The sequence below is a fragment of the Misgurnus anguillicaudatus genome, chromosome 9 (genome assembly GCF_027580225.2).
Source record: "Misgurnus anguillicaudatus chromosome 9, ASM2758022v2, whole genome shotgun sequence".
Lineage (NCBI taxonomy): Eukaryota > Metazoa > Chordata > Actinopteri > Cypriniformes > Cobitidae > Misgurnus > Misgurnus anguillicaudatus.
The window spans coordinates 20,502,141-20,529,744 of NC_073345.2; the positions used below are offsets into that span (position 1 = coordinate 20,502,141).

Below are 27,604 nucleotides of genomic sequence, written 5' to 3' on the forward strand. Positions count from 1 at the left end.
GTTCTGTTCACCTGAAATGCTCCGATAATTCATCCACGGCTCAAACACGTGTAATTGATGTCCGTTTCTCACTCCAGCTGTAGCCCGCGGAGGTCGCGTATGCAGGGTGCATACGTCATCAAGCCTGGTTTATTTTAGTTAACTGACCATTACATTCGCAAGGTATAAGCATATTACAACAATTTACTATTAACTAAGAATAAAAGTCAACTTTATAACTGTTAATATTCTAAAACAAGACAGTCGATGACGTATATGGAGCCTAGAAATGCGACCTCCGGAGGCTGCAGCATTCGCATTGAGACACGGCCGATGTGTGACAAGCAACGTATACGTTGCAATCCGGAGTCCGTGTTGCAGAATTTGCAGTGCTATTTTCCGATTTAAAAGGCATTATCACTCTCCGGGTCACTCTCCAACTCCTATCTGTAACATCTTGATTTCCCGCTGAGAGAGCTGGCTGGCTGCTATCACTTGTGATTGGCTAAACGCGGACTCATCATCGGCGTGGCATCAACACAAACACATGCAGTGGGCGTGTGTTTAGTAACGTCATGAAATACATGCACATTTGGGTTTTTTGTTAAATAATTAGCCTATAAAATGCACGTTTCAAACCCGCCCAACTGATCCCAAACCAGCACAATTTTTGCACAACCGCCCAAGCCAATTTTTACCCGCACAATCAAATTCAAAACCGCCCAATTGGGCGGGAACCCGCCCAATCTGGCAACACTGGCTGCAGCAGACACATGCACGCTCAGCCGCGCATGCGCACTTACACATACATGCTTTAAAGGACAAGTTCGGTATTTTACACTTAAAGACCTGTTTTCAGATTGTTTATGATGAAATAGATCGGTTTTGACTGAAATTTGGATATGATGCTGGCCTGAGAGTTTTCGGGCCCCGAAAGTTTAAGGATTTTTTTTAAAGCATTGTTTCAGTGCACCTATACACACATTGTAGAGGTGGGGGCTGATAATCACCCGAAAATTCTCGGGCCAGCATCATATGTCCAAATTTCAGTCAAAACCGTTCTATTTCATCATAAACAATCTGAAAACAAGGCTTTAAGTGAAAAATACCGAACTTGTCCTTTAAGCGGATCGAAGACTGAATACGTCAAATACTAGACTAGAAATCTAGACGCACCCTAGCGCCCGCAAAATGGGTCTGGCTAACCAGGCTAGTCAAATACTGTTTACAATCAAAAGACACAAGATAATAGAACTAAAATATATCCAACTAATTTGCTGCTTTCTAAATTTATGGACATTGGGAAAGAATGATCTTTTTGTAATAGCAGTGAGGAGTCTTTATGTCATTTAAAATTAATACCGTAATACGGAAGAGGATTAGGGCCACTGCCACTGGTGAAAAAAATATTTGAATTCTGACTTTATTCTCAGAATTCTGACTTTATTCTCAGAATTCCGCCTTGAATCTCAGAATTCTGCCTTTAATCTCAGAATTCTGCCTTTAATCTCAGAATTCTGACTTTAATCTCAGAATTCTAACTTTAAACTCAGAATTCTGACTTTAAACTCAGAATTCTGACTTTAATCTCAGAATTCAGAATTCTGACTTTAATCTCAGAATTCAGAATTCTGACTTTAATCTCAGAATTCTGACTTTAATCTCAGAATTCTGACTTTAATCTCAGAATTCTGACTTTAATCTCAGAATTCTGACTTTAAACTCAGAATTCTGACTTTAATCTCAGAATTCTGACTTTAAACTCAGAATTCTGACTTTAATCTCAGAATTCTGACTTTAATCTCAGAATTCTGACTTTAAACTCAGAATTCTGACTTTAATCTCAGAATTCTGACTTTAATCTCAGAATTCAGAATTCTGACTTTAATCTCAGAATTCTGACTTTAAACTCTGAATTCTGAATTCTGAGATTAAAGTCAGAATTCTGAGTTTAAAGTCAGAATTCTGAGATTAAAGTCAGAATTCTGAGATTAAAGTCAGAATTCAAATATTTTTTTCACCAGTGGCCCTAATACTCTTCCGTAGGTTTTCTTAAAAGAAATCACTCTTTTAAAGAAGTCTTGTAAAAGAAATTTGTAAAAAATGTAAAGGTACATGTATTGTTACTATGAGTCTGTATTTGGCGTCTTGTGAACGTCTTTTGTTTTACTTTTATTACTTTATTACTTTTATTTACTCTTATTGCTTTATTACTTCCAGTCATAAGATTATGAAAAAATTTAGTCTCACCCCCTCAACAAAGATACTGGACTTTCTGCTTTCAATGATGCAAAATGATGATTTTTATATCATTGAAAGAAGGAAGTGCAACATTAAAATCTGAATTTCTCCTGTCTCAGCGGCAACTGAGGAAATGATCCACAACCATTCAAAAACATGACTTGGGTTCCCTTTAATGTTTCTTGTGAAGCTGCATGCTTTGAGCTATACAATGTGACTTGACACTTATACCTTTTATATGCATACATATACTCTTATATATAGTTGTATACCATATACAGTTGTGATTGATTAGGTTTCTTGAATCGAACATAGTAGTGAACTGTATGTAACTGGACAACTAACCAACATCAAAACAATTGTACCTTGAACTCAAAACTGCTTAAAAGATTAGAATCTTTCTTTATAGCTTCTCTAGAATAACTTTATTACACGGGTTGTTTTATTATTGTGTAAAGTTTGATTAAGATACAATTTACAGTAATCTGCGGCAGACATTTTCTGCTGATTGTTTTATTTAACCTGAGAGATGAGTAACAGGATTTTACCACGCCTTTAACAAGTTTTGAAGAATGAGATGATAATCAAATCTAGGCAATATTTGATGAAACATTTAAAAAAAGGAAGAAGAAAATATATAGTGATAATGTTAATAAAGATTATTTTGTGCTTGCCCGGTGTGATTTGAAGCAAAGTGTTAATATTGGAAAAGTGAAGATTGTCTTCTAACATCTTTCAATGTAAAGATCATAGGGTAATGATATGAATGACATTGCCTGCCTGGTGCCCCCTCCCAGATTTTGAATGAATCAGAGCCATTTGTCTATAATGAGGAATGGGTTGTGTATATAAAGAGCATTGCAAATGATGTTGTGTAGTCCATGTATTGTAATGTGTGACATCAAGCTTATCCCAATTAAATACCATTCATTTTGACATCACAATACTGATAATATACATACATTTAATTCAATTAGTTTTTGTTTCATTTAAGTATCAACTTAATCTCAGATCTCCTAATGTTGCTGAGGAGAACCACAAATAAAAACAAATAAGACAACTGTAAAGCTGAAATATGAAGCTGTAAAATGAATATGGAAATCTGCAAATTTGATGGTAAATGTTTAAGTTCATATTAAAATCTTTAATTACATTATACTTTTGATTGGCACATCTCATGGCAATTTGAACCATTGTTGAGATTCTTTTCTGGAAACATTTGTGAGATATCTGGGTCTTTTTCTTAGGAGAAGTATCTGAGATACAGGAGACTTAAGCTAAACTTTTCCTTTGCTATCCATTTAATCTCATTGAAATCTTGGAAAAAATAACTGAGAGGGATTTCATGAACCTACGGGTTGTTTTATTGTTCAAATTTAGCTGAAAAAACAGTAAATACCTTGTAACATTATTATTTTGTGAAAAGGCCTTAAAAAAACTATGGGGTGATTTCCCGGACAGGGATTATCTTAAGCCAAGACCAGGCCTTAGTTTAATTATGAAATATAACTAGTTTTAACAAACATGCTAAAACATTACTTCTGTGCATTTTAAGGCAAAACAAAGGGCACCGATTTATTTTAAGATATGTCAGTGCAAGTTGTTTTCAGTTTGGACAGCTCTTACATTAATTTTAGTCTAGGACTAGTTTAATCCCCGTCCAGGAAACTGCCCCTATAAGTTTTTCATATAAGGAATTAGGCACTGCAGTGTACGGTCGGTACACTCAAAAAAATGATTCAAGCCCTTCTTAGAAATGACACATTAAAATTGTGTTCAATTAATGTAAAATACCTCATTAAGAGCAATAAGTATATATATTTAATTAGTCTAACACAAAATGAATATGTACTATAATTTATTGATTTCTTTTTAATTGCGTTAGCACAATTAGTTTGAGTTTGGGTTCTGGAAAAATAATTTCCCAGCATGCTTTGCATGCAACTGCTTTTGGAGAGTAATTTGTTAAATTAAGTGTTATTTTATGCATTTTTAGGTAAAGAGAAAGACTTAATAGTGTTTAATGTCCGTTTATCTTATTGATTTATAAGCGTTTGTGTTATATTTTTTGTTTGGTTACCATTGTGCAGAAGAGTGTCGCTTGTGGTTAGGTTGTGGATGTGACGTATTTCTCTCAATGAGCTGTGTTAATGCCTGTTTGGAGATCAGTCTCTTCTCACATGCTCATCCAAAGTATCATATGTTATTATTATTAGCATGCTAACATGTGCTTATGCTAATTAGTATGATACAAAAACGTTTTATATAAATTAACAGAATTGAGTTATTCAGACTACACTACATTGAGTTATTTAAACTACGCTAAATTGAGTTATTCAGACTAAAGTAAATTGAGTTGAGGCAACTAATTGAGTATTGCCATTTAATTTAAATTGAGTTGGACTAACTCAATTTATTTTAATTGTGTAAAGCAATTTTTTATGAGTTAGGGGTACACATTCATATTGGATGGAAATCCTGCCCACAATTTTATTGAGTTTATCCAATGAATCATTTTTTTGACCTACTCACTGCTCAATTATATTATACTGTCTAGACTCTAGAGTTAAATTGTAAAACAATGACATAGGGTGACCTTAACAGGTCAGGAAATAAAATAACTGAACACCTACCCATTTGGACACACCTTGATCACACTGCTTATAAACCTGATTTCAAGAGGTTCATAAACAGCAGCTGCTGGAGAAATATCAGAGGTAACCATCTACTATACCTGACACAACTACTATTAACTATTAACCAGTTAAAATAATTTATATATTTATTTGGATTAAACAATTCCATAACATTATGCACATGAAATTCTGTACAATTGTGTTTTTTTTAATGAAATTTCCCTATTATTTATATGTTTAAGCTTATCTTTAAGCATATGTCAGTGTTTTAAGGGCACTGAGATTTTTTGTATTCTTTTCAGGTATAGACATGTGGTGTGAAGTTGAATTGGGTCCAGGTGCTCCTCTATGTCTCCAGAGTTCCATAAAACCAACTAGAGGTCAGGTTTACAGGATGTACCATGGCACATCTAGGCAGGCTGCAGCAAGTATACTGAGAACAGGCTTTCGTCAGTCTGCCGATGGCATGCTCGGCCGCAGGGGCGCTGCTAAGGATTTTGAGCCCCATGAAAAGAATCTTGACAGGGCCCCCAACACAGCTGAGACTTTTTTCATATTAATTTACATAAAATCATGCACTTTTATGGTATTATAACTACCAATGGGGTGAGAAAATTTTACTTGAATTAAGTGTTTAAGAAAAAAGAAATCTTATTTTACAATTTTTTTCTCACCCCATTGACAGATCATTTTGCTTGTTTTAAGGACAATTTCACTTAAATTGTATATTAATTTGTCTTCAAACTAGACTGATTTACTTAGGTCATTTTGCTCATCAAGAAAAAGCATTTTAATTTAAGAGTTTTTAGCAGTGGTGTAGTCTAGATTTTTGTAGTGAGTATACTGTGATTTTTCCCTCTCACCCTTATGCTCACTCGTCCCAGAGTGACACCCCATAAGCACCACCACACTTACAGATGCATACAGTATGAATCTTCATGTAATCGAGAGCATTCTGAAAGTGTACTCATAAACACATAAACTGAATGTGTTATCAACATGTCAGTTTATTATAAGAAAAAAAGAGTTTAACAGTCAATGGGTTTACAGCTGAGGAAACTGGATGGATTTTTAGACTGGTTTAGTGTTAATCAACATCTAGCTCAGGGCCAAAAGTTACTCAACTGTTAATTAAAATTAAATAAACTGTTTACAATCTCCAATCCGTGGCTAACACATGCATTGAAGGAGAAAAAAATATCCACTCTTTCAATAGCTATTATCTGACAACTATTGATAACATTACCATGTGTAATTTAATGGTGTAAATGTTTTTAATTAATAGAATACACATTTAAGATGACCATGAATTAACTCTAATTTGCATAGTCATTAAAATAAAAGCTTATTTTATGCATATAATACAAGCAGTGTCTAAATATGAAAATAGGCTTTTACTTAATAATAATTACAAGACCATCATGTAGCCTAATATTAGACACCCAAACCAAAGTGAAGAAAATTATCTTTAATTTGCAAGTCTGAACTGAACATCAACGCAGACATGAATTTCCTCACAGACGTTTAAGATCATATACATCTTGAACGTAGATATATAAATTAACACAGAGAAGGAAAGTTTAACAGTATGAAGCACAAGCAAACATGCTGAAAGCTAAAACCATCAGGATATAATTACGGGCTTATTTTTTTGCATTTGGAGCCTTACCTCCAGATAAACTAATAAACTGGACTGATGTTTTAAATGTTGTTTACTCACATGTGCGTTGTTAACTCTCCGGATTTTATATTGCAGCAGCTCGTTCACTTCACATGGATTGTTTGTACAGTGTCGCGTGAGCAGCTACACTGCAGGTTCGACTTCATTTGGCGCTAAGCAGACCCTTTGGTGATGTCAAAGTACCGCGAGAGCGATTCAAAGCAGATTTCTTCATGTGATAAATGCAATCGCTCTCGCGGTACTTTGCTGTCACTCGCCTGTGGGTTCTTCTGGTGCCACACCAGTCTGCTCCCCAGTTTCGCGCCGCTATGGTAATTTGATTTCATACGCGAATCGGATCGCGCAGTTCGGCAGGAATTCAAACACACCAAATATATAGCCTAATATATATATATATATATGCAGTTCAAGCCGCTAAAATAGCAAGTGTAGCATCCTACTGGTCAGTGCTTTACATCTGAATTATGACTAAAAGTTTGAAATGTCAGAAAACCATGCTGTTACGCATCCTCAAGCTATTTTTAGTGGGTATACGGAAATCCTTGACAATTTCTAGTGGGTATACGGCGTATACCTGCGTATCACGTAGACTACACCACTGGTTTTTAGATATTTCTACTGAAAACAAGACAAAAATGCTAAGTAAGAAAGTCAGTGTTGAACGTTTAACTAAAACTGTGTATTGTTATTTTTTCCAGTGCTTTCTTGACCTAACATGGGGAGAAAATTGAGTTCCCTTATCATTCACTTTTAACACTAGAACGGCCACCAGCAGTCATTTTAACCGGAACATTTAAACTTATGCATTGCAAAAAATTAAATGCAAATTTCAAAACGGTCAAAATGACGCCTTGTTCGTTCTAGTGTTAAAGATAATTACCACACTGCAAAAAATGATTTTCAAGAAAAAAATTCTTAGTATTTTTGTCTTGTTTTCAGTAAAAATATCTAAAATTTCTTAAATCAAGATGCTTTTTCATGATGACCAAAACGACCCAAGAAAATAAATCTAGTTTTAAGGCCAAAAATATTAAATTTAAGTGATTTTGTGCATAAAACAAGCAAAAAAATCTGCCAATGGGCTAAGCTAATTTTTCTTGAATTTTTCTTTAATTTAGTGTTTAAGAAAAATGTTCAAGATTTTTTTGCTTACCCCATTGGCAGATTTTTTTGCTTGTTTTATGCACAAAATCACTTAAATGATGTTTTATTAACAAGGTTCGGGAGGAGCATGTTCAGATAATCAAACACAGGTGAAAGCACTCTCTGATAATCAAACACAGGTGAAAGCATTCTCAGATAATCAAACACAGGTGAAAGCATTCTCAGATAATCAAACACAGGTGGAAGCACTCAGCAATCAACCTAAGAGGGTACAAATAGACTCAGCAGTCTTACCTCACTATGTTGTCAGTTCGCAGCATAGTTGTTGTCAGTTTGCAGCATTATGTCTCAATCAAGCTCCTCTTTCAACGAAGACACGGATACCTCCAGGGATGCATCTCCACACCCCACCGAGCCCACGGTCATCCCTCCTACACCGGACGTCGCACTCGAGCCCCCGGCTTCTCCCCTCTGCCGCACACCGGCCCGATCAGCCCGGCGCTCAACAAAACGCCGAAACCATTCTTCACCGCCCCCGGCTAGACACCCACATCCTTCTCCAGCTTCCTCCTACCGCTCGGCCGTCCCGACGATCCCTCCTATTGGGAAATGGACCTTTAGCCGGACTGAGGAAAGCACTGAGTAACTCAGACCTTCAAGCTCCGAGGAAGATGAATAAAGCAGAGCTGTACTCTCTGTATGTCTCCCTTCAGTCGACTCCCAAGTCGACTCAAAAGAAGAGCAAAGCCTGCAGGGCTCAAAAATCGCCTGCCCAGTCACCATCGATGTCTTCACGCTCAGGACGCAGCTCGCTCCAGCTGTCAAGTCGCCGCAGCAACAGGCCCTCAGCTAGCCTGGGCAAAGCTCCAGATTTCACCATGGCAGGTCCATTATCTCCGGCCGACGAGGCTCAGCCCTCCACCTCTGCCTACGCTACAGCAGCACTGTATGCAGACGGGCCCAGAAGCCTCCCCACAGCCGCACAGTTTTATTCTCTAGTTGTTCATAACCCTTTTCTTTTTCAGTGGCCTCCAGCTCCAGTGGCAAACACTAGCGCGAAGCTATCGCTGCTAGCACCACAGATACAACAGGGTCATCAGTTCTACCCAACAGGTTACAACCCCGCCCACTTCCAATGGCCCGCAGGTGCAACAACTCAAACGAGCGCAGCCCTGCCTCCGCTTGCAGCCCAAGCACACAGCAATTTCTATCATCCCTCACATCCTCATACTAACTTTCCTTTTCAATTTCCAACAGGTCTTCCAATCACAAGGGCACCAATGTCATTCACAGCCCCGGATCATACCCTTCCCGGTTCTACTATACAAAATAAATCACCATATCCTCTTTGTTTTTCAGCCACTCCAACGCCTGTTCCATCCAACGCAGTCACCATGGAACCTCCACCAGTTTCCCAATCCATCAGAGCTCAGATCCTCTCAGAAATTCAGGATGCTGGCTCCAGAGGCGGAACAATTCCCAACTCCAGCTCTTCGCTATTCAGAACTAATATTCCCGTAACCCACCCGTTAAAACCACTGTTTGACGCATCACTCGACACTATCCTCCAAGCGGTATCTCCCAGGACCCTTCAATCCTACCTTACCGCTTGGAGATGCTTTAAAACATTCCATGCCTCTTATAACCTGCCTTTCCCTGATTTTTCTCTCCTTTCAATCACCTCTTTTATCTCCTACCTTAACATCATTAAGGGCCTACAAGTCGGGTCCATTAAAGGTTATTTGAGCGGCATCCAGTTTTTCCATAAATTGATGTACGGCGCTCCTTCCACGGAGATAATCAATTCCCAAAACTCTCTCCTAATTAAAGGGATTCAAAAATCCCAGCCCACCCGCCTTGACGCCAGACAACCTATAATGCTAGACATTCTCACCAAATGTATTCAAACCCTCCGCACAGGCTACCAGCCCATTGGTTCCACTTGCACACTCGATGCTATGTTTATCCTAGCCTTTTTTGGTTTTCTTAGATGCTCGGAACTCGCCATTACTTCTAAATTCGACCCAAAAAATCCACCCAACCATCTCAGACTTATCAGTACTAGACGGCGAAACTATTTCATATCTGATTAAACAAAGTAAAACGGATCAAACCAAAAAAGGTCATTTCATCTACGTTTTTAATCTCGCTTCGCAAATCCAACCATACCAGTCAATTCTGGCCTATCTACAATGGAGAAGTTCCCAGGCTAAATCTCCCCTGGAACCCCTATTTTAAGATGAATCCAAAAAACCCGTGACACGTTTTTGGTTCCAGAAACACCTCAAATCTGTTCTCCAACAGTCAGGCATTCCAGCAAAGAATTTTTCAAGTCACTCATTCCGCATCGGGGCAGCAACTTCAGCAGCCCAAAAAGGCCTCTCCCAACAGCAGATCCAAGCCCTTGGGAGATGGTCCTCTGATGCTTTCCAAAGCTATATCAGGACAAACCGGTTCCACATTAAAAAAGCCCACCAAACCCTAATCGAGTAACCCTCAAACTCAAATCCCCTCTTTTCTCCTCTTTCCTGTTTCCTCTTTCCATCCAGCGAGCATTGGTCTCACAGCGGATGGAGTGAGAACTTCCCCGGTAGAGCACTTACATTTTCTCTTTCATCCAGCGATGCAGTGTGAGAAAATCTCCCGGGCAAGCACTCATTTTTTCCCATTTCCTTTCCGTCCAGCGAGCACTGGTCTCACAGCGGACGGAGCGAGAACTTTTCCGGTAGAGCACTTACATTTTTCTCTTTCATCCAGCGATGCAGTGTGAGAAAATCTCCCGGACAAGCACTCGTTTTCCTTTCTGTTTCCTTTCCGTCCAGCGAGCATTGGTCTCACAGCGGACGGAGTGAGCTCTTCCCCAGTAGAGCACTTAAGTTTTCTCTTTCATCCAGCGATGCAGTGTGAGAAAATCTCCTGGGCAAGCACTCATTTTTCCTCTGTTTCCTTTCTGTCCAGCGAGCACTAGTCTCACAGCGGACGGAGCGAGAACTTTTCCGGTAGAGCACTTACATTTTCTCTTTCATCCAGCGATGCAGTGTGAGAAAATCTCCCGGACAAGCACTCGTTTTCCTTTTCTGTTTCCTTTCCGTCCAGCGAGCATTGGTCTCACAGCAGACGGAGTGAGCTCTTCCCCAGTAGAGCACTTAAGTTTTCTCTTTCATCCAGCGATGCAGTGTGAGAAAATCTCCTGGGCAAGCACTCATTTTTCCTCTGTTTCCTTTCTGTCCAGCGAGCACTAGTCTCACAGCGGACGGAGCGAGAACTTTTCCGGTAGAGCACTTACATTTTCTCTTTCATCCAGCGATGCAGTGTGAGAAAATCTCCCGGACAAGCACTCGTTTTCCTTTTCTGTTTCCTTTCCGTCCAGCGAGCATTGGTCTCACAGCGGACGGAGTGAGCTCTTCCCCAGTAGAGCACTTAAGTTTTCTCTTTCATCCAGCGATGCAGTGTGAGAAAATCTCCTGGGCAAGCACTCATTTTTCCTCTGTTTCCTTTACGTCCAGCGAGCACTGGTCTCACAGCGGACGGAGCGAGAACTTTTCCGGTAGAGCACTTACATTTTCTCTTTCATCCAGCGATGCAGTGTGAGAAAATCTCCCGGACAAGCACTCGTTTTTCTTTTCTGTTTCCTTTCCGTCCAGCGAGCATTGGTCTCACAGCGGACGGAGTCAGCTCTTCCCCGTAGAGCACTTCAGTTTTCTCCTCCATCCAGCGATGCAGTGTGAGAAAATCTCCCGGGCAAGCACTTACTTTCCAGTTTCCTCTTTCTGTCCAGCAAGCACTGGTCCCATAGCAGAAAGAGTGAGAACTTTTCCAATAGAGCACTTAAGGTTTCTCTTTCATCCAGCGATGCAGTGTGAGAAAATCTCCTGGGCAAACACTCATTTTCCTTTCTGTTTCCTTTCCGTCCAGCGAGCACTGGTCTCACAGTGGACGAAGTGAGAACTTTTGCGGTAGAGCACTTACGTTTTCTCTTTCATCCAGCGATGCAGTGTGAGAAAATCTCCCGGGCAAACGCCTATTTTCCTGTTCCGTTTCCATCTAGCGAGCATTGGTCTCACAGCAGACGGAGCGAGAACTTTTCCGGTAGAGCACTTACATTTTCTCTTTCATCCAGCAATGCAGTGTGAGAAAATCTCCCAGGCAAGCATTTACTTTGCAGTTTGCTCTTTCTGTCCAGCAAGCACTGGTCCCATAGCAGAAAGAGTGAGAACTTTTCCTCCCTACAATCGCTCCCCGTTCACAGACCAACAGGGGCCATCAGCTCAGATGGAGAGCCACTATTACGGGCCTCCCCGGTCAAGCACCCAGGCACCTTCTCGAGATGCCAGCCCGCCAAGCTCGGCACTCATTTGGGGGGTCTTTAGTCTGGCGGCTGTCCTCTGCTCTTGCACTTTGGGGGGAGTACTCTGGGTTCGGGCCGAACTCCGAGCTCGGAGCCCTCCCTCCGGACAGCACGCCAAATACGCATTAAACTTTACCCTCCAAATTATATGTAAGTGTGAACTCGTGAAATGATGTTTTATTAACAAGGTTCGGGAGGAGCATGTTCAGATAATCAAACACAGGTGAAAGCACTCTCTGATAATCAAACACAGGTGAAAGCATTCTCAGATAATCAAACACAGGTGAAAGCATTCTCAGATAATCAAACACAGGTGGAAGCACTCAGCAATCAACCTAAGAGGGTACAAATAGACTCAGCAGTCTTACCTCATTATGTTGTCAGTTCGCAGCATCCCCCCACCACCCCTTCTCCACACATTTTAGTCCTAAAACACACTTACATAGGGGGGGAGTACTCTGGGTTCGGGCCGAACTCCGAGCTCGGAGCCCTCCCTCCGGACAGCACGCCAAATACGCATTAAACTTTACCCTCCAAATTATATGTAAGTGTGAACTCGTGAAATTTAATATTTTTGGTCTAAAAACTAGATTTATTTTCTTGGGTCGTTTTGATGATCATGATAAAACATCTTGATTTAAGAAATTTTAGATATTTTTACTGAAAACAAGACAAAAATACTAAGAATTTTTTCTTGAAAATTATTTTTTGCAATGTGGTAATTATCTTTAACACTAGAACGAACAAGGCGTCATTTTGACCGTTTTGAAATTTGTATAGTCAATAACTTTGTCTAAATAAATCATAAAGCCTTGCTGCTCCCTGACTTTTCCTAAAACTACATGAATTTTCATTTAAACTAGTTTAAATATTTATTGTGTGAATAAAAACAGAAATATAATAATTTCTATCTATAACGTCCACAGGCAGTCATTTTGTGCTGTTTAAATTGAGTTTTGCCGAGTTGGTCTGAATCAGATAATGTGAAAGTATTACAACTCCACATTAGGGGTGTGCAGCGGAGTCAGTATTTGTATCTGTATTTGTATCTGTAACAATCTCAAAATCTTCATCTAAATTAATAAATAATCAGATTTGTGTTTAAAATTTCAAATAACAAAATGCTCTAATATTAATTTTTTTTAACTTAGTTCAAAATAAGCAACATGATTTTAAACAATAAGGTAATTAGAAAGATTTAATTCAAATGTTTTAGTTGTTATTTACTTTATTTTTATGTTAATTGCAATTCATGTCATAGTAATCTTCAGTTTAAATTTTGCTTTTAAAATGTTACATTTTCATATTTTTATCTATTTGCTTATTTATTTTATATTCATAGATTGACAATGAAGCTTGCTTTAACTTGGAAGTAATTAAGATCATCTGTGACCGAAGTCACACGGAGACACGGAGTTATTATCAAATATTTTATTATCAGAGTGCAGCATTTTACCAAGGTTTTCTGGTCAAAAACTAAAAGGGTCATTTTATACAGTTGGGTTAAAAGAAGTTTGATATTAACAGCGTTTTTAAGATTTTAAACTAATTCCAAAACAGCTGGCGTTTCTAAATAAGGGACTCGCCTAAAATATAATTCATGTCATTTTATAGATTGCACTCATTCACTTCACACACATATTATACGTGCTTTAAGGGGTTTATAATTTAGCGCTGGTCCAGTAAACACGTGATAATGTCTGGACAAATAATTTTTCTGTTATTCGGATGAATTCGTTATTCGTTTTGAAGCCATTTGAAGCCAACCTCACAAACAGAGTTCATGAAGTTAGACTGCTTGCAAGACAGGTGCAACAGCGTGGACCGCAGCAGGGTGCTGGAAGTGGGCAGACTGGCGGAGCCTCGTACAAAGATGCCGACAACGGCTGCCTGTGAGGCAAAGCCGTGCACCCGCTGCACCCTGCTCTATTCAAACATGCTTACTTGTCAAAAAATGCTACCGTAGAGACCTGGGGCCTCATGTACAAAGCGTGCGCGTAAGCACAGAAAAGTGCCATAGGCTACGATTGTCACGAGCGGGCGGTCCACTAACAATTTAGGCCTACTTACAAACCCACCTTTTCTTGTGAAAAATTGGGTAACATAATGTCGACCCTTTGCCTCTTTCACTTCTCTTATTTTTTTCTCTTTCCGTTTTTGACTTCCAGATTTTTGAGGCATTTTCTCTTCCTTGTCAGTCAAGTTGATATTCTGCCGGCGCTATAAGTGAAGTCAAGCTGTGTTGCCTGGATTATACAATTTGGGCGGACTGAACCATTTTATGATAATTGAGAGGGGGGAAAGGGGCCCACGGACGTTTGTGTTTCCTAAACAAATATATATTTTTTTTGATACCAGGAAACAGCAAATAGAATAATTTAAAGATAATAATTTTTACTATTAAATATTTTTTAGCACCACAATTTTGGGGGCTTCTCTGGGCCCCCTCTTACTCGTGGGCCCCGAGAATCGTCATTGTTTACCCCCCCCCTTTACAGCGCCCCTGGACATAACAGATAGTTGAATAAAACCCTGACGAAGAGTATTCCACAAATAAATACTGTATCATATGTCCAACTGTTTTTTTTACGTTGCCTATGTTTAGCATGAGAATCCAACTCTTTAAAAGTGTAAATATGCCAGAATGGATGAAATACCATTAGATCCCCTTTTAATTTGAACTTAAGTATTCAACCTAATAATCTTTCTAAACTATTACATTATTTGTAGTTCTTAACAATGTTCTAAGAGTGAACAGTAAATGAGACAATTATCCTTTAGGACAAGATTAACCACACATTTATTTTTGGACCACACATTTATTCTAATCTTTCACATAGACTGATTTTTCCTGAATACTGTTGCGAATACAATCATATGATCCATCATTTAACTGATGTTAACATCTCTTTCTTTTTATTCCACTCTCTTTAATGAGGAGCAGTCTTAACACTTCCTGTCAAAACCACAAGACCTAAAAGAGTCTTCTGAAAGCTACGTAAAAGTACTGTATGACACAAAGAGAAATTACACGTCAGAGGACATATATTTCCTTGTGGACACACCTTGCTATATAAAAACCTGTTTGCAGAAAGTCCGTCATTAGCGTTGAGAACAGCATCAGTGGTAAGTTACTATATTGTTTTTGTTAAAATATTTCTGGTGCTTGTTTATAAAGTCTATAAAATCTTATAATAACCAGATAATATTTAAAAATTTATTTTATGCTGTAAACATCTTTAATTACTTATGTTTCTATTTTGATGCCATTGCATTAATCATAATTTGTACAGGCATAAACATGTGGGCTGAAGATGACTTGGGTGCAGGTGCTGCACCATGCCTCCAAAGTTTCATTGAACCCACTGCAGATAGAGTCTACACAATGTACCATGGCACATCTAAGCAGGCTGTAGCAAGTATACAAAGAGAGGGCTTTCGTCCGTCTTCTGATGAGCGCATGCTTGGCCGTGGTGTCTACCTCAGTCGAGATCTAGCAAAGGCCTCCAGATACCCTCTGAACCTACATGAGAACCAAAGAGTGGTTATAAGAGTCAGGGTCAATGTTGGAAAAGTGAAGAAGATCGACCGTCAAGATCACCCAATGAAGAAGACCTGGCATGATCACGGGTATGATACTGCTTGGTGCCCTCCAAACTGTGGTATGGTGCCAAGTGGTCTTGAGGAAGACTGTGTTTGGGATCCAAAAAGAATCACAATCATTGATGTAATCTACCCAAAATAAGTTGGTGTTTTAAATTAAGAGTTGGTGGAGCTGTCATTTTAAATGTTACACTAAATGATTAATACAAACTTCATGTTTTTTTAAATTATGTTCATATTGTACCAAATGTTCTGACCTTGAATTATGTACAAACAAATTAAACATCCTTCTGGCATATATCTTTAAATTGTCTTTATTTTTAATTCCATGAATCTGTAAAACAAAAATAAAATATTAATCAAATAAACCGCTTACACTCTAAAAAACGATTCGTTGGCTGAACAACCATAACTTATGAAAGTAATTGGATTAAACACAAAAAAATTAGTATTTATAACTTTTCAACCTCTACCTACCATATTTAGTATGTGTAACACAAAAATTTAAGTTACCAGGTGAACTTAAATGTATCCAAAAATAAAATGAAAAAACATAAGTAATGCTAACTACTATAACAATTGCATCAAAATTAAGTAAATCTAGCATAACATTTTAAGTAACAATAGAGCCACATGATTTCCCATGATGCCTTTCCAACCAAAAGTTATGACATCTGGCGTAGCCATTTTGTGAAGCACATGCCCTGTAAAAAATCCAACTTCAAAATGTTCTTTTAACAAAAAACTAAGTTTTTCTTGTTGAAGGGCATCAGTTCATTAATTTGTGTTCACTGAATGAAATAAGCATAATCATCCTGCTAACAAATATCATTTGTTGACTGGAGTTTTAAGTTTTTGTCCAATTTGTTTACCCAACTTGCCAAATTGAGTAATCTGAACAAGCAATTTAAAAAAAACAATGGTCTGAATAGTTCCCAGCCTGCATTGCGACATGTTCACTTCTTTGGTTAATATTTACTAAAAAAGATGACTGTTTTAATGTTTGCTGGGTTTATTTATGTTGATATGTTGTTAATGTTAGTTATATGTTGTAATTAGAGTTATTTTGAAAAAAATATGTTTGTTCATTGTTACCATGATTGAGAAGTGTGTGCTCAGTGTAGAGGGCAACACAGTGGGTTAGCGCGCATCATTGTTTCCTCACAGCAAAAAGGTCTCTGATTCAAGCAAGAGCTAAGTCAGACAAAGACTTTGTTCAGGAGACCTTTCTGTGTACACTAAATTATGTATACCTTTCTGTGTATACTAAATTGCTCCAACTTCACTCTAAAATATGTGTTGGATTTACTTAAAAAGTGTGATGCAAAAATGGTGCATATATATTTTAAGTAATCCCAACTTGGAATAGTTTTACTTAAGATGAACAGGAAAATATGTGTTGTATGAACTTAAATATTTGAGTTCATCATAATTCTTTACTTAAAGATTTAAGTAAATAGGACGCAGGTTTTCTTGTAGATTTTGGGTGGGACTATCAAAGTTGGTTATACTTAAAAAGTGTGATGCAAAAATGGTGCATATATATTTTAAGTAAATCCAACACATCATTTTTTAGAGTGTAGACACACTGTAAAAATACTTTGCTTAAATTTTTTTGTTAAATCAACTCGGATTTACAAGTCATTTCAACTTACTATTATTTATCTTGACTAGAGATAAGCTGTTATAACTACAGGTGAGTTGTTATAACTTATAAAATTAAGTTGACTTTTCTCAACTATATTTTATAAGTTGTGACAACTCATCTTTGTTGACATGACTTGTAAATCTGAGTTGATTTAACAAAAAATGTTAAGGCAGCAAAGTTTTTTTTTTACAGTGCAGTCACATTTTTGTAACAAATATTTACTTTATCACAATCATAGACTGTAAAAACATAAAATATAAATTCCCTTTCTTTGAATCTGCTTAATAATGTGATTACTTATTTGTTAAGTTTCAATATGACATCTAGCACATGAACTGTTTATCTTATATCACATTTCTGCTTATAATAGATTTGCATTGTAAATAGAAATTCTGGCTGGGCATAGGGAATTTAAAGCATCTTTATGTTTCATTCTTCGTTCCACGTATCAGGTATTTCTTTAACTATTTATCACTCACACCCTTTTAGCTTTCAGCATTCATCTTTCACAGTTGTAAAATTTAAGCCAAACAAAAAACTAAGCCCTGCATAAACGTTGGAATAAAATGAGATCACATACTGTAGAGTATAATGCATATTTTCCTTTTATACCACATAAAGAGAGGGAACCCTCAAATAATTTTAATAGCAATTTGACTGAAAAAGACTGCTTTGAAAGTTGGATAAAACAAATATAAACCAAAAGCTAAATATGGACATTTTTTGTGGACACACCCTAACTTATGTGTTATTTATAAACCTGTTTTCAGATGCTCAGCATTTAGCATTAAGAGAGAGACAAGTCACCATTTTGTATTTAAGAGTTGATGGTATATATTTTATTACATTGCAAAATACTATACATATGAAAGCTGACATTAAAAATACTTTTACCACATATATTCTTGGTTTTACATGGACAAACAGACTAGATCAAAGTGTACAGTGTTTCCAATAAATAATGCACCTTTTATATTTTATTTAATAAAAAATCAAGATAAATCATCAACAATAGTTTTTTATGTATAATTTCAGAAAAAAGTCCAATGTAGCATATTAGTACATCTTAAGAAGATAAAATCTAAAGTAGGTTTACAGGGTTGGGACCTGTAACAAGATTAAGGGACACATTTTTTGACAGTCAGTGTAAGAGTTAGTTATGCAGCAAACAATTTGTTTTGTACAGAATACATTTGCATTCACCAGTAAAGGTCAACATACCTTAATATCAGGCTGCACCTGTAGGGCAAGTATAGGAAAATAGTCTGAAGCATATAAACGAAACTTTTATTTGGGGAAAACATTTCAACCAAAGCAAATACTACATCTCAGCTTGATCTCATTAATATATTTAAAGATGTATTTTTGTATGTAGTTACAAAAGTCAAGATCAGTTGGGAGACAAAACTTGGCAGTATCATGCACTGCAACGTGTCCTTCAAAATGTGAAATTATGTTAAGTGGTCTTAATGAAGAATGTGTTTGAGATCAGTCGTTGATGTAATACATCCAAAATAAGTGTCTGATGTTTATCAATAGCTGTCTTAAGATCCTTATTAACAGTGAAAAATAGGACAATGACGGGAAAATGTGCAAATATTGCAGCTTGTCACTATGCAATGCCTTCAAAGAGTACATCCAAGCAAATTAAATTATTACATCTTAAGGTGATAAAATTTAAAGCAAATTTGCCTCTCAGGGTTGGGCTCCATGTGACAAGCTCAAGGTAAAACATTTTTCTGACAATAAATTAACATGAAGAGGACATACAGTGGAATGGACCAGTTCTGATAAAACAATTAGGCTACATATCTGATGAAAAATTATATAAGAAGTCTTACTAATGTCTTACTAAAACCAATTATACATAAACTTAATTTTAAAATCGTTATAATATTATATATATTATAAAAAAATATTTATGAAATCAGTTTTTGCATCTTTTTTTTGCATTTAATACACTGCTTTTAACAGTGGATGTCGCCAGCTTGCAGTGTTCTGGCCACATTGTGCATGGGATAGTTGGGTCCACGAACGGTTTGGTCACAAACATTTCTGAAAATATCTACCTTCGTGTTTATCAGAACAAAGAAATTTATCCAGGTTTGTAACAACATGAGAGTGAGTAAATGATGACAGAATTTTCATTTTGGGTGAACTATCACTATAAGTTTTAATTTAAAGCTTTTCATTATGAGATAGTAAGTTGAAATTTTGACTTAGTTTCTCATTATTATGAGAAAGTATCTTATAAATAGGAAATACCAAGTCATTATTATGATAAAGTTTCACACTACAAAGACATGACTGACTGTTTGTTAAGAATGTTAAGAATTAGTCAATCAATGTTTTCCGCTCATTTTGCCACACAGAAAGTGATAACTTTAAATATTATGAGTTTTCTTGGCATTTGAAAATTGGATCCATGTATTTTACGTAATTCAACTATATATAGCCTAAATTAAACGCTTCAAGTTGGAGGTTTAGTCTGGGCCCTTTGATAGGTTGATCTTGCCTTTCATCAAGTCCTTAGATTCTTGGGCGTGAAAAGGTTGGTGACCACTGGTCTAGATGTAGCCATTTTTAATAGATATTATATACATTTGATTTTATAGAAATTATTATACACTAATCAATGTATAAAAACTGTAAAATTTGTGGTATTTACTCCTTTTTAAGTTTAAAACTGTCACGGTAGGAAAATCCATTGTTTTCCTCCGTGTCATGTTTGTGTGTGTGTGTTGTTCACTTACCCTGCCATGTGCTTGTTAGAGCGATCCCTTTCACCTGTTTGTTGATTGTCTCGCTCCAGCTGTTCATCATTACATCATCTCCATAAATACTCACCTGACTTTCTGTTCCCTGCCAGATTCTATTGTTTGCTCAGTCTCCGTGTTGCTTGGTTGTTCCCTGTGCTTTGGATTACGTGTTTCAGTTTGGATGTGTATTGTCGTCGTCGTCTTCGTGTGGATGTTCCGTGTCAGTCTGGATTTCACCACTGCTCACCACTCCACCAACGTCGCACTCAAAACACCAACTTCCACCGTAGTCATCGTCACCATTGCCAGCAACAACACCGGACTGGATTACTTCCGCATTTGACATTGAATACTCTCTCTTTGTTTATCTTTAATAAACATTGTTTCATTTTACATCTGCGTTTGCTTCCGTCTCTTACAAGTCATTACAGAAGAATCTGGCCAACATGGAAGCAGCAGGTGGTCAGCCGATCTCCGCGTTGGAGGAGTTTCTCCAGCGATCTCTGGCTCGTATGGATCATCAGGATCAAACCATCGAAGACATGCGGAAGGCCGTCCAGGCAATGGTGGCGAAGGTTTCCGAGCTCTCTCAGCGATCTCCGAACATCACGCCTCCCACTGCGCCACCCATGCCGCCCGCACCATCTTCACCTCCAGGGGGTAGTTTCATCCAGGAACCGAGACTGCCGATCCCGGAGAAATATGCCGGTGAGCCCAACTACTGTCGTACTTTTCTCTCTCATTGTTCTCTACATTTCGCCCAACAGCCCCGGACATTCTCGCTCGAGGAGACCAAAGTAGCGTTCACGCTCTCGCTGCTCTCGGGCAAGGCTGCCCTCTGGGGGACGGCGGTATGGGAAAACAAGGACAGCTGTTGTTCCTCGTTCGCCTCGCTTTCTGAAGAGATGAAGAGGGTTTTCGATCGCTCCGTCGCCGGGAGGGAGGCCGCCCGGCTCCTCACGGATCTCCAGCAGGGGGAGCGGTCGGTCTCGGACTATGCCATCGAGTTCCGTACCCTGGCGGCGGAGTGCAGGTGGAACGAGGAAGCGCAGTGGGACCATTTCCTGCATGGGTTGGCGGATCGGATCCATCGAGAGATCATCACGGCGGAATTACCGAAGTCGCTCAACGGTCTGGTGGACTTGGCGATCCGGGTTGACGCACGCCTTTCTACCGTTGCCAGAAGGAAGACTCAAGTTCTGCCCCTACGTCAAGCGGAGTCCACGGATCCTCTCATCGAAGTTTCCGCCGGTGGTCTCTCAGATCCGGAACCCATGCAGGTGGGTCGAGCTCGGTTACCCTGGAAGGAGAGGAATCGGCGGAGATCCTTGGGTCTTTGTCTGTACTGTGGTGAGTCGGGTCACCAATGCCAGAGGTGCCCGGTAAAAGACCAAGCCCGATAGTAAGACAGAGGCTACTATCGGGCAGGATCTCCGCACAGAAGACCTCTACTACATCCACTCTCCTTCCGGTGAGACTACGGTGGTCCACTATGTCACACTCAGGGCACGCACTTCTGGATTCGGGGGCGGAGGGCAACTTCATCGACAGCTCACTAGCACGTAAGCTCAAGTTACCTTTCACTGCACTCACCCACCAGATTGCGCCCTTCGCCCTCAATGGACATCAGTTACCCACTATCAAGTACACCACAGCACCTATCACACTCATCACTTCCGGAAACCACACAGAGACTATTTCATTTTTTATTACTGACACTGCTCTCTCCCCCATAGTTCTTGGTCATCCGTGGCTTCATTCCCATAACCCAAGAATTGACTGGAAACTGGGCTCTGTTACCAGCTGGAGCGAGGAGTGTCATAAGTCCTGTCTTGTCTCTGCTTGTGTTTCTGTGTCTGAGTCTGTGTTTCAGGGGAAAGCAGTGGATTTGTCTATCGTGCCCGCGGAGTACCACGACCTGAAGGAGGTGTTCAGTAAGTCGCGGGCTGATTCTCTTCCTCCTCATCGTCCCTATGACTGTGCGATAGACTTATTGCCGGGTACGTTTCCGCCTAAGGGCAAGTTATACTCTCTGTCTGTTCCGGAGATGGAGGCCATGGAGAAATATATTTCTGATTCTCTGGCAACGGGGTTCATTCGCCCTTCCTCATCTCCAGCGGGGGCGGGGTTCTTTTTTGTGGGGAAGAAGGACGGATCCTTGCGACCTTGTATTGACTACCGAGGGTTGAACAACATCACGGTAAAGAATACTTATCCTTTGCCGTTGATGTCTTCAGCTTTCGAGAGGTTGCAGGGAGCGTCCGTTTTCACTAAATTGGACTTACGTAATGCATATCATTTGGTTCGCATCAGGAAGGGGGATGAATGGAAGACTGCGTTTAACACCCCTCGTGGCCATTTTGAGTACTGCGTGATGCCTTTCGGTCTCACGAACTCGCCGGCAGTCTTCCAAGCACTCGTTAATGACGTGTTGCGAGACATGGTAGACCAGTTCATATATGTTTACCTGGATGACATATTGATTTTTTCTTCGTCTCTCCAGGAACATTTGCAACACGTACGACGAGTGCTTCTGCGGTTGTTAGAGAATGGGCTTTTTGTCAAGGCGGAAAAATGCGTTTTTCATGCACAGTCTGTCTCTTTTTTAGGACACATCATTTCGACTGAGGGTGTTCGCATGGATCCTGAGAAAGTTAAGACTGTGGTAGATTGGCCATCCCCAGAGTCTCGCAAGGCCCTGCAGAGATTTCTGGGGTTCGCCAATTTTTACCGGCGTTTCATTCGCAATTTCAGCCAACTAGCCGCACCTCTGACCGCTTTGACTTCCCCTGGTTTGACGTTCAGGTGGTCAGACGCAGCTGAGGCTGCGTTTGCCAAACTGAAAAGCTGCTTTGTTTCAGCTCCCATTCTCGTTACCCCTGATCGTTCACGTCAATTCATAGTGGAGGTCGACGCGTCAGAGGTGGGGGTAGGAGCAGTGTTGTCCCAGCGCGCATCCTCAGACGGAAAGGTTCATCCTTGCGCGTATTTTTCCCATCGTTTATCTCCTGCGGAAGTTAATTATGACATTGGCAATCGAGAGTTGTTGGCGGTCAAGTTAGCACTGGAAGAATGGCGTCACTGGCTTGAGGGGTCGGGTGTACCTTTCATTGTATGGACGGACCATAAGAATCTCGAATACATTAGAACTGCCAAAAGACTTAACTCCAGGCAGGCTCGGTGGGCATTGTTTTTCGGTCGTTTCGATTTTACACTTTCTTACCGGCCGGGTTCCAAAAACATCAAACCCGATGCTTTATCCCGTCTTTTTGAGCGTTCCGATCGTACTGCTACTCCCGAGCCCATTTTACCAGAGAAAATCATTATCTCTGCGCTCAGATGGGAGGTCGAATCGAAGGTTTTGACAGCCTTAGAAGGGGTAACGCCCCCGGCTCGCTGCCCACCGAACCGTTTATTTGTGCCGGAAGGGTTACGGTCAGACGTTCTCCTCTAAGGGTAATACGGTGATTTTGACCGTAGTGGACCGGTTCTCGAAGGCGACCCATTTCATTCCCTTGCCCAAATTACCATCAGCCAAGGAAACAGCGGTAGCTGTCATTGACCACGTCTTCCGAATACATGGCCTCCCGACAGACGTGGTCTCTGACAGGGGTCCCCAGTTTGTGTCCAAATTTTGGCGAGAGTTCTGCAAATTGCTAGGGGCGACTGTTAGTCTTTCATCCGGGTTTCATCCCCAGAGCAACGGTCAAACCGAGCGAGCCAATCAGGACGTCGAAAGGGTGTTGCGATGTCTGGTTTCCAAGAATCCTTCGTCCTGGTGTCAGCAACTCTCAATTGTGGAGTACGCACACAATTCTCTGCCGGTGTCATCTACGGGCATGTCTCCATTTAAGTGTAGTTTAGGGTACCAACCACCTAATTTTGTCAGTACTGAATCCGAGGTGTCGGTTCCCTCCGCAAACGCACTAGTCCAGAGGTGCCACCGCACCTGGACCAGAGCTCGCAGAGCTCTGCTCCAGGCAAGGTCACGTACCAAGGCCAAGGCCGATCGCCACCGGTCGAAGCCTCCCCGATACGTCGTCGGTCAAAGAGTGTGGCTTTCAACCCAGAATATTCCGATGCGTTCCGTCTCGAATAAACTTGCTCCCAAATTTATTGGCCCGTTTTCTGTTACCAAAATCATTAATCCGGTAACAGTGCGTCTTAGCCTTCCTCCTGCGTACAGGAGAGTTCACCCCGTCTTTCATGTCTCCAAAATTAAACCGGTGATTTCTTCCCGTCTTAATCCGCCTGCCCCGGTTCCCCCTCCGCCTCGTATCGTTAATGGGGAGACCACATATTCGGTTAACCGTATTCTGGACTCCAGACGGAGGGGACGCGGATTTCAGTACTTGGTGGATTGGGAAGGTTACGGTCCGGAGGAGAGAAGGTGGGTTCCTGCTCGGGACATACTGGATCACCGCCTTATTGATGAGTTCAATCAACAGGTAAAGCAGGCTGGGAACGCCGAGGGGCGTTCCTAGGGGAGGGGGTACTGTCACGGTAGGAAAATCCATTGTTTTCCTCCGTGTCATGTTTGTGTGTGTGTGTTGTTCACTTACCCTGCCATGTGCTCGTTAGAGCGATCCCTTTCACCTGTTTGTTGATTGTCTCGCTCCAGCTGTTCATCATTACATCATCTCCATAAATACTCACCTGACTTTCTGTTCCCTGCCAGATTCTATTGTTTGCTCAGTCTCCGTGTTGCTTGGTTGTTCCCTGTGCTTTGGATTACGTGTTTCAGTTTGGATGTGTATTGTCGTCGTCGTCTTCGTGTGGATGTTCCGTGTCAGTCTGGATTTCACCACTGCTCACCACTCCACCAACGTCGCACTCAAAACACCAACTTCCACCGTAGTCATCGTCACCATTGCCAGCAACAACACCGGACTGGATTACTTCCGCATTTGACATTGAATACTCTCTCTTTGTTTATCTTTAATAAACATTGTTTCATTTTACATCTGCGTTTGCTTCCGTCTCTTACAAGTCATTACAAAAACGAGATGTATGTTTAAATGAGAAATATTGTTCAATATTATTATGACCCCGTACTACCTTCTGTAACAGCTGTAAAAAGTTTCAGCCTGTGTCAAACAGTTACTGGAAATCAATCATGTAAACAAGAATGAAACTGAAACAACCCTGGAACTTTATAGTTTTAAGTTAAAATGAAAAATAAAGTACCTTTCTGTTCATACAATTTGTTATTTTAATTGTAATATGCTACGATTCAAAAGTTTTAAAACTTTTGAAATTTTTCATTATTTTTATTCTTTAACTCTTTATTATTATTATCTCAGGTGAAACTGGTTTAATAAGTAAAGATAGTGTTTGTGGAGTTAATTAAATCTCCTCTGGTAAGATCAGTATCTGAATTCACTTGATTTCATTATATAAGTGATTGAGTGTATAGGATGTAATTTAGGACACAGTCTGAGTGTGGACTCACGCTGTATATTTACAGTATAGCTGTCTTCTATTATTTTAAAAGGTTACAAAACAACTGGTGACAAGGACCCTTTGGCAACAAACGTCATCAGATTTTACAACTTTACAATCAGTTGACAGAAGTAAGACTTTACAGAGTCTCACATTTCAAACATTAAAGTATTTCTAAAGTTCATGAAAGCATACTGACATAAAGAGAAAGTAAAAGTCAGAAGAAGATAATTTTATTGTTGACACACCTTGAAAAGTGCTGTATAAAAACATGATTGCAGAAGGCTTATGATCAGAGTAAAGAGAAATATCAAAGGTAAGTCAACTTTTCTCTTTGTTAAAATACTTCTGCTGATTGCTTGGGGGAACACTCCACTTTTTTTTTTTAAATATGCTCATTTTCCAGCTCCCCTGGAGGTAAAAATTTGATTTTTAAAGTTTTGGAATCCATTCAGCTGATCTCCGGGTCTGTCTGTACCACTTTTAGCATAGCTTAGCATAATCAATTGAATCTGATTAGACCATCGTGCTCAAAAATAACCAAAGAGTTTTGATATTTTCGGCGTAATAATCAGGGACCTTGCTGTCGTACCATGGCTGCAGCAGGTGCAATGATATTACGCAGTGACTGAAAATAGTCCCCTGCTATTGAAAGTAACTATTTTCGGGCACTCGAATGAGAGTATAGTTCCTAGTCATATCGGCCTAGAAAATCGCAACTTTTAATTTTCCGTCAGTCTTAGTACACGATGTAATACAGAAGAGTCAAGTTTTAAACAGGAAAAATATCAAATCTCTTTGGTTATTTTTGAGTGTGATGCTAATAGTCTAATCAGATTCAATGAATTGTGCTAAGCTATGCTAAAAGTGGTACCGCCAGACCCAGAGATGGGCTGAATGGATTCCAAAACGGTAAAAATCAAATGTTTTGCTGTAGGGGAGCTGAAAAATGAGCATACAGTATAAAAAAAAGGGAGTGTCCCTTTAAAAGTCTAAAAATCTTATAATACGTACACAACAAGTTTTTTGATGCTGTACACATTGACATGTCTTTAAGGCAATAAGATATTTTTATAGAACTGAGATAATTTGTACAGGTGCAAACATGTGGGCAGAAGATGATTTGGGTCCAAGTGCTGCACCATGCCTTCAAAGCCTCACTGAACCATCTGAAGATGGAGTCTACACAATGTATCATGGCACATCTAGAGAAGCTGCAGCAGGTATCCTTAGAGATGGTTTTCGTCAGTCTTCTAAAGGCATGCTTGGGCCTGGTGTCTATCTCAGTCGAGATCTTAAAAAGGCCTCCAGATACCCTCTGAATCTACCTGAATGTGAGAGAGTGATTATAAGAGTCAGGGTTAGAGTTGGTAAAGTCAAAAGGATCGACTCTCAGAAGCACCCAATGCGAACAACCTGGCATAAAAATGGGTATGATACTGCCTGGTGCCCTCCAAACTGTGGCATGGTGCCAAGTGGTCTTGAGGAAGACTGTGTTTGGGATCCAAAAAGAATCACAGTCATTGATGTGATCTATCCAAACAGCCAAAGCTCTTGTGTTTTGTTGTAAGGGGACACCTGCTGACCTAAATAAAAAAATCGCAATTGTATAAATCATCCCAACCTCATATTCATACTTAACACTTAGGTTTATAGCTTTGTACAAAAAGTTTACTGTGGTTTCTGGTTTTCGTGGTTGCCTGTTTTTGGATACCTTGTACTTGTGTTCCCCTTGTCTGCTTTGTCTGTCTGTGTTTTGGATGGATTTACTGGGTATGACCTCATGTTGGATGTATGTTTTTGGTTTGTCCCACTAATAAACTGCATATAGATCTTAAAACTCTTACGTCTCGGAGCAGTGAATCACAACTGTAGTAGCTCAAGTCAAGCTCTCATTGGAGGAGGACTACAGTAAACAAATCTAAAACACCATTAACATCTTTACTTATTACAAACCAGATTACTGTGTCTGCATTTTTATAAATGCATTTGATATAGCAAAAAAATGCTGGCCCGGTGATATAGTCTCAGGCAGTATAATAAATATACTATCCTTGTTATAATAATTCTGTAAAATAGGGTACACAGAGAAAAATGTGCTTAAATTGCAGGTCATTAGATATTTTTTTTATACAAAATCAAAGGAAACAAACAGTAAACACA

General features: G+C 39.6%; 1 pseudogene; it reads left to right on the plus strand.

Moving 5' to 3' along the window:
• The first annotated feature begins 15,275 nt into the window (after nucleotides 1-15,275).
• Nucleotides 15,276-27,159, plus strand: LOC141366106 (uncharacterized; annotated as a pseudogene).
• Nucleotides 27,160-27,604: the final 445 nt, after the last annotated feature.